The sequence below is a fragment of the Haematobia irritans genome, chromosome 3, assembly GCF_050003625.1.
Source record: "Haematobia irritans isolate KBUSLIRL chromosome 3, ASM5000362v1, whole genome shotgun sequence".
Classification (NCBI taxonomy): domain Eukaryota; kingdom Metazoa; phylum Arthropoda; class Insecta; order Diptera; family Muscidae; genus Haematobia; species Haematobia irritans.
This window is the reverse complement of record NC_134399.1, coordinates 183,160,154-183,169,295: the sequence shown is the minus strand read 5'-3', so window position 1 is coordinate 183,169,295 and position 9,142 is coordinate 183,160,154. Positions and strand designations below refer to the sequence as shown.

Below are 9,142 nucleotides of genomic sequence, written 5' to 3'. Positions count from 1 at the left end.
TGGTGGCCAACTTACCGGTCCATTTCTTGAGATGAATTGTTCTCCGAAGTTTTCCCTCAAAATGGCCATAGAATCGCGAGCTGTGTGGCATGTAGCGCCATCTTGTTGAAACCACATGTCAACCAAGTTCAGTTCTTCCATTTTTGGCAACAAAAATTTTGTTAGCATCGAACGATAGCGATCGCCATTCACCGTAACGTTGCGTCCAACAGCATCTTTGAAAAAATACGGTCCAATGATTCCACCAGCGTACAAACCACACCAAACAGTGCATTTTTCGGGATGCATGGGCAGTTCTTGAACGGCTTCTGGTTGCTCTTCACTCCAAATGCGGCAATTTTGCTTATTTACGTAGCCATTCAACCAGAAATGAGCCTCATCGCTGAACAAAATTTGTCGATAAAAAAGCGGATTTTCTGCCAACTTTTCTAGGGCCCATTCACTGAAAATTCGACGTTGTGGCAGATCGTTCGGCTATTCATGATGAAATGTCAAAGCATACTGAGCATCTTTCTCTTTGACACCATGTCTGAAATCCCACGTGATCTGTCAAATACTAATGCATGAAAATCCTAACCTCAAAAGAATCACCCTTTATTTTGGTTTTCTTCTCGCAGACTTTCTAATTGTGGGTGTGTAAACATTTACTTTCTTCACAATATTCGATTTGATAAGTTTTGCTTGAGTTTAGTGGCTTGGTCATACATTTTGTTCGTATTGGCTGGTCTAGCAAACATAAACACAACTTGTTTGATGACTTTGCTATGATAAGTAAACAGAAGATGATGATGATGTTATTCTTACAAATTAACTCCCAATACAGACTAAATGCTGTAAAAAAGGAAGCCCTGATAAAATGTATTGTCCTTGAAATCATTTGATGGCGAACGTATGAGTCAACTGTTGAGAAAGTTATTGGATGATGTTTCTCTTCCTCTATAATCTTTGTATCATAAGTGTGGGCTACTTTTAGTTGATATCAGTAAATTATACAACATCGAACTTTAAATTATACCAGAAAAGGATATACAAGTGAAAATGAGGTACATATAAATAATTTGTGGTTTGAAAAAAAAACAGTTGAGGTACACAGGGTGGCTGATGCACAGAAAAACATTTTTCTGATTAAATCACGAAATTAAATTGACCCAATAAATTTTTTAATTGAAATAGCTTCAATCACGAATATGATAGTATCAATCACAGAATTAATTAGAAATAAAATATTTACTAGATTAAACTACCAATTGATATTTTACCTGATTGAATGATTTTTAAATAAATATTTTTGTGAATTGAAAGCATTTTTCCATGAAGTTATAAAATCTAGTTCCACGACGAAAATTCAAAGGTTTTCTTTATTTGGCTTCAGGTTTTGTAACTGAAGCCAGTTAATCGGTTAAACGGTATCGATTTTGGATACCCTACATATGTCACTAACATTTCTATCCGTACGATTCATTATATTTATAATTAACAAAGTATTTAATGACTGAATTGTGTGTTCTATATAATAAGTTTGTGCATTTGTATGTAACGCCAAGAAGGAAAAGTCTGAGACCCATCGTTTAGTATACCGATCATCTTAGAATTGAATTCTGAGTCGATTTAGCGATGTCCGTCTGTCTGTCTGTCTGTCTGTCTGTCTGTCCGTCTGTCTGTTGGTGTATTTTTGTGTGCTCGCAGTTTTAGTCCGTTTGTCCTAAAATTTGGTATAGGGTTCTGTTTCGGCTGAAAGACGATCCCTATTGATTTTGGAAAAAATCGGTTCAGATTTAGATATAACTGCCATATATATTTTTCACCGATTTGGTTATAATTGGCGTGTAAATCAACCGATATTCCTCAAAATTCCGTACATCCGAATATTTTATGAGTCTCGAAAAACTTAAAAAATATCAGCCAAATCGGTTCAGATTTAGATATAGCTGCCATATATAGCTTTCGCCCGATTTACACTCATTTGCCCACAGAGGCCAATTTTTTGTTCCGATGTAGTTGAAATTTTGCACAGGGAGTAGAATTAGCATTATAGCTATGCGTGCCAAATTTGGTTGAAATCGGTTCAGATTTAGATATATCTCCCATATATAGCTTTCGCCCGATTTACACTCATGTGACCACAGAGGCCAATTTTTAACTCCGATTTAGTTGAAATTTTGCACAGGCAGTAGAATAAGCATTGTAGCTATGCGTGCCAAATTTGGTTGACATCGGTTCAGATTTAGATATAGCTCCCATATATAGCTTTCGCCCCATTTACACTCATATGGCCACAGAGGCCAAATTTTTGTTACGATTTAATTGAAATTTTGCACAGGGAGTAGAATTAGCATTGTAGCTATGCGTGCCAAATTTGGTTGAAATCGGTTCAGATTTAGATATATCTCCAATATATACCGATTTACTCTCATATGACCACAGAGGCCAATTTTTAACTCCGATTTAGTTGAAATTTTGCACAGGCAGTAGAATTAGCATTGTAGCTATGCGTGCCAAATTTGGTTGACATCGGTTCAGATTTAGATATAGCTCCCATATATATGTTTTTCTGATTTCGACAAAAATGGTCAAAATACCAACATTTTCCTTATTAAATCGCCACTGCTTAGTCGAAAAGTTGTAAATATAACTCTAATTTCCCTAAACTTCTAATACATATATATCGAGCGATAAATCATAAATTAACTTTTGCGAAGTTTCCTTAAAATTGCTTCAGATTTCTACTAACATTGTGTTCCACCCTAGTGCATTAGCCGACTTAATTTTTGAGTCTATAGATTTTGTAGAAGTCTATCAAATTCTGTCCAGATCGAGTGATATTTAAATCTATGTATTTGGGACAAACCTTTATATATAGCCCCCAACAAATTTGACGGATGTGATATGGTATCGAAAAATTATATATACAAAGTGGTGCAGGGTATAATATAGTCGGCCCCGCCCGACTTTAGACTTTCCTTACTTGTTTTTATATTCTGACATCTTTCTTTAAGATTTTTCACCTCGTCATAAAATATAAAATTAGTAAAACAATGATAAAGAAAGAATATAGATATTATAAATAACATATTATAATAATATTTCAGGACCACAAAAACATAATCCAAAAATAAAACAATGACAACCACAATATTTGCCGCAAAATTACAAAACTACTATTATTAATGTGTTCATATTTTATTGAATATTATTTTTATGTAATTAAATAATATAAGTACATAAAAATAATTTTTACTACAATTACAAATTTTTACTATTCCAGTAAAGGCAAACATGTTAGAAAATTGTCTCAAATAAGGCTATTTTCGTGAGTACACAGAAAAAAATATCACCAAAATATTTCCAATTAAAAAGTTAATTGAAGTTGAAAATTTTTTCAATTAATAAATTAATTGATACAATTAACTTTTTAATCATGATAGAAACATTAAGTTAATTAAGTCAATGATTGAAATTTTTAAAATGTTTAATTAAAATATGAATTGATACAATTAACTTTTTAATCAAATTCGGAAGACTAATTCAATTAAAAAAGTGCTGATTTTTTTTTACTTTTTTAATTAAAAATGTATTTCAAACAATCATTTGTTAATCCAAATAAAAACTCTAAGCCAATCTAACTAAGTAATTAAAAATAGTTACCTTTTTAAAAATAGTTACCTTAATAAATTAATTGCGTTTTGCAATCAACATCAATTAAATTTTTAATTGAATCAATTAAAAAATTAATTGAATTTTGCTGAAAAAATCAATTAATTTTTTAATCAAGAAATTTTTCTAAGCCCAATTAAAACTGTGATTGATACTATCATTTTCGTGATTGAAGACATTTCAATTAAAAAATTAATTGGATCAATTAATTTGGTGATTGAATCAGAGAAAAAATTTTTTGTGTGTATAGAGATACAATGTTTTCCTCCTTAACCATAAGTCAATTAAATTGTCAATTAAGCCTTTTTGTCCCTAGATTTAGTAGATTCGAATTAATAATGGGTATAAAAGATAATACTGTCGATCTGAGGTCAGCTTGTCGATTGGAAATAAATTAAAATAAAATAAGGAAATTGTCCTTAAAAATTAAAAATCGAAATTTGGGGTCTATCTATAAATATGGACCAATTTTTCATGGTAGTTAGAGAACAAATGCATCACATCGCATGTACGGTAGCTACTCCATCAAAATCTAAGGAAAATTTTACCAAAAATCTACCGAATTTAAAAAAGTCTTATTTAAAAGTTTTTGATCCAATTTTTGAGGCATGAACAAATAGTTATTTCTCCAAAAAAAAATTTTTTGTATGTTACTTTAGAAGTTTATTTCAACATTTGCAATATTGTACAGTGAAACCTCTGAAAGGTGGACACCTACGGTCGCCTAAATTTTCACCACCTTTGAGAGGTGTCCAGGTATGAGAGGTTAATTTGAATGTGTTATCATAACAAACGTCCCCACACCCAGAGAAAGAATATGATCACCTCAAACATGTTTTAAGAGCAAAATGTTATTTTTGGGTGGTGACCATGTAACATAAAGGGTGATTTGTTAAGAGCTTGATAACTTTTAAAAAAAAAAACGCATAAAATTTGCAAAATCTCATCGGTTCTTTATTTGAAACGTTAGATTGGTCCATGACATTTACTTTTTGAAGATAATTTCATTTAAATGTTGACCGCGGCTGCGTCTTAGGTGGTCCATTCGGAAAGTCCAATTTTGGGCAACTTTTTCGAGCATTTCGGCCGGAATAGCCCGAATTTCTTCGGAAATGTTGTCTTCCAAAGCTGGAATAGTTGCTGGCTTATTTCTGTAGACTTTAGACTTGACGTAGCCCCACAAAAAATAGTCTAAAGGCGTCAAATCGCATGATCTTGGTGGCCAACTTACCGGTCCATTTCTTGAGATGAATTGTTCTCCGAAGTTTTCCCTCAAAATGGCCATAGAATCGCGAGCTGTGTGGCATGTAGCGCCATCTTGTTGAAACCACATGTCAACCAAGTTCAGTTCTTCCATTTTTGGCAACAAAAAGTTTGTTAGCATCGAACGATAGCGATCGCCATTCACCGTAACGTTGCGTCCAACAGCATCTTTGAAAAAATACGGTCCAATGATTCCACCAGCGTACAAATCACACCAAACAGTGCATTTTTCGGGATGCATGGGCAGTTCTTGAACGGCTTCTGGTTGCTCTTCACTCCAAATGCGGCAATTTTGCTTATTTACGTAGCCATTCAACCAGAAATGAGCCTCATCGCTGAACAAAATTTGTCGATAAAAAAGCGGATTTTCTGCCAACTGTTCTAGGGCCCATTCACTGAAAATTCGACGTTGTGGCAGATCGTTCGTCTATTCATGATGAAATGTCAAAGCATACTGAGCATCTTTCTCTTTGACACCATGTCTGAAATCCCACGTGATCTGTCAAATACTAATGCATGAAAATCCTAACCTCAAAAGAATCACCCTTTAGTTTTCGCAACCATGTTATTTTCTCGGAAATCATGTATCTGTTTTCGGCAAGCAGGTTATATTTGACGAGAAAGTAACATTTTAGTGACAAACATGTTACATGGTCACCATACAAAAATAACATTTTGCTCTTAAAACATGTTTGAGGTGATCATATTCCTTCTCTGCGTGCAGACAACTGTCCATGTTTGGGAGGTGTCCGGGTTTCGGAGTGTCCAAGTTGGAGAGGTTTCACTGTATATTGATGTGTGTGATCTCTGTAATCTCTCCTATTATAGAAATTTTTTTTAAATTAAATGTTATAGATTTTTTTTTCAAAATTTTATTTCTATAGAAAAATTTGTAAAATTTTTATATCTATAGAAAATTTTGTCAAAATTTTATTTATATAGAATTTTTTTTTCAAAATTTTATTTCTATAGAAAATGTTCTCAAAATTTTCATTACCTAGAAAATTTTCTCAAAATTTTAATTCTCTAGAAAATTTTCTTAGAATTTTATTTCTATAGAAAATTTTGTCAAAATTTTATTTCTATTTTCTATAGAACTACAATTTTGACAAAATTTTATTTATTTTGTGAAGATTTTATTTCTATAAATAATTTTGCCAAAATTTTTTTTGTATAGAAAATTTTGCCAAAATTTTATTTCTATAGAAAATGTTGTCAACTTTTATTTCTATAGAAAATTTTGCCAAGATTTTATTTCTATAGAAAATTTTGTCAAGGTTTTATTTCTATTGAAAATTTTGTCAAGATTTTATTTCTATAGAAAATTTTGTAAAGATTTCATTTCTATAGAAAATGTTGTCAACATTTTATTTCTATAGAAAATTTTGTTAAAATTTTATTTCTATAAAATATTTTGTCAAAATTTATTTCTATAGAAAATTTTGTCAAAATTTTATTTCTATAGACAATTTTGTCAAAATTTTATTTATTTTGTGAAGATTTTATTTCTATAAATAATTTTGTCAACATTTTTTTGTATAGAAAATTTTGCCAAAATTTTATTTTTATAGAAAATTTTGTCAACATTTTATTTCTATAGAAAATTTTGTGAAGATTTCATTTCTATAGAAAATTTTGTCAAAAATTTATTTCCGTAGAAAATTTTGTGAAGATTTTATTTCTATAAATTTTGTTTATATAGAAATTTTGCCAAAATTTTATTTCTATAGTAAATTTTGTCAACATTTTATTTCTATAGAATATTTTGTCAAGATTTTATTTCTATAGTAAATTTTGTCAAGGTTTTATTTCTATAGAAAATTTGTTAAAATTTTATTTCTATAAAATATTTTGTCAAAATTTATTTCTATAGAAAATTTGTCAAAATTTTATTTCTACAGAAAATTTTGTCAAAATTTATTTCTATAGAAAATTTTGTCAAAATTTTATTTATTTTGTGAAGATTTTATTTCTATAAATAATTTTGTCAAAATTTGTTTGTATAGAAAATTTTGCCAAAATTTTATATTTATAGAATATTTTGTCAACATTTTATTTCTATAGAAAATTTTGTCAAGATTTTATTTCTATAGAAAATTTTGTGAAGATTTTATTTCTATTGAAAATTTTGTGAAGATTTTATTTCTATAGAAAATGTTGTCAAGATTTCATTTCTATAGAAAATTTTGTCAACATTTTATTTCTATAGAAAATTTTGTTAAAATTTTATTTCTATAAAATATTTTGTCAAAATTTATTTCTATAGAAAATTTTGTCAAAATTTTATTTCTATAGAAAATTTTGTCAAAATTTTATTTATTTTGTGAAGATTTTATTTGTATAAATAATTTTGTCAACATTTTTTTATATAGAAAGTTTTGACAAAATTTTATTTTTATAGAAAATTTTGTCAACATTTTATTTCTATAGAAAATTTTGTGAAGATTTTATTTCTTTAAATAATTTGTAAAAATTTTGTTTATATAGAAAATGTTGCCAAAATGTTATTTCTATAGAAAATTTTGTCAACATTTTATTTCTATAGAAAATTTTGCCAAAATTTTATTTCTATAGAAAATTTTGTCAAAAATTTATTTCCGTAGAAAATTTTGACAAAATTTTACTTCTATAAAATATTTTGTCAACATTTATTTCTATAGAAAATTTTGTCAAAATTTTATTTCTATAGAACATTTTGTAAAATTTTTATTTCTATAGAAAATTTTGTCACAATTTTATTTCTATAAAAAATTTTGTCACAATTTTATTTCTATAGAAAATTTTGTCACAATTTTATTTCTATAGAATATTTTGTCAATATATGGGTTCTGTAACCAATATTTCGATGCGTATCAATGGAATGAACAAGTTGCAATACCCCCCATAATATAATGGAGGGTATACAAATCTTAAAGTAATATAATCACATTTGTGTACATTTGCGATAATCGAACGACAAAAAACATGCAAAATATTTGTTATTGTATATAAATCTCACATTATTTTATGTGCATAAATAAATATTTATTATTTGGTTTTGTTTGCTACTCTCTATTTGTCAGTATTCTTTATGCGTAGTGAATATATTTGTCTTTGCGAAAACAGAACTTCAAGATCCTCGATAGTATAGTGGTTAGTATCCCCGCCTGTCACGCGGGAGACCGGGGTTCAATTCCCCGTCGGGGAGACCGATAACACTTTTTTTTTAATTTTACAATTAATTTACTAAAGAAAATAAATTAATTTTTTGTTATAAAATTTAACAAAATATTTTCCTAAAAACGGCGCTCTTCTGCAAAAATTTCGTTGTACAATTATGGTTCTATGTGATTTTGATACTAGAGTATCATTAAAGCAAATTATTATAGTGTCGTAAATTCTGGCAGATATTTGCTTTTGAAAAAAATATTAACTAAAAGTAAAAGAAAAATCAATAGCACCAAATTATGACCATATACAGGGTGAATGATATGTTATACAACAGAGTAGGTTAGGTGGCAGCCCGATGTATCAGGCTCACTTAGACTATTCAGTCTATTGTGATACCACATTGGTGAACTACAACATAGTAAAGCTTAATATTTTTTGTTTGGTTTTTGAATTTTATTGTTCAAAATATACATTTCAGAAATAACATCAACATTTAGAGTCAGTTTAGATTTGATTATATTGGCAACCTTTGGCACGATTTATGACGGCCGACAATTAAATCGAGGTGGTCATATAAGTCTGAGTGGTATCAATATCTAAATCTGAACTGATTTTAATCAAATTTGAAGTCGATTGGACTAAAACTGCGACTTAGACTTTGATTACAAAAATGTGTTCGCAGACAGTAGGATAGACGGAAATCGATAAATCGACTAAAGGGCGGCCCTGAGTATTATTGACAAAGACACCCTGTCTCTATCTCGTCTTCTTCCGGGGATACAAACATATAAACTAACATATTAAAAAAAAAATTGCAATAAAAATAAGTTTGATTTAGTATAGGTTATGATAGTGTTTTTCTGTGTAAAACTCTCCATAATATCAAGTAACTAATTAATAAGATTCTAAAAAAATAAGGGTATAAATATATCATTCCAAGAACGAATTTAACCAACATTGACGCATTTAATTATTTTTGAATACAATAATTTGTAATATACTATATATTGCCGACGTATTTGTTGTTATTATAAATTTGGGTTTTTTTCTTTATTGCTAGTTTATTTACAAGAAA

The 9,142-nt window shown here is 29.2% G+C and overlaps 1 non-coding gene across 1 annotated transcript; it reads left to right on the top strand.

The window, feature by feature from the left end:
- Positions 1–8,032: 8,032 nt before the first annotated feature.
- TRNAD-GUC (transfer RNA aspartic acid (anticodon GUC)) lies at positions 8,033–8,104 on the top strand. The gene has a single exon. It is a non-coding gene; the product is annotated as a tRNA-Asp (tRNA).
- Positions 8,105–9,142: the final 1,038 nt, after the last annotated feature.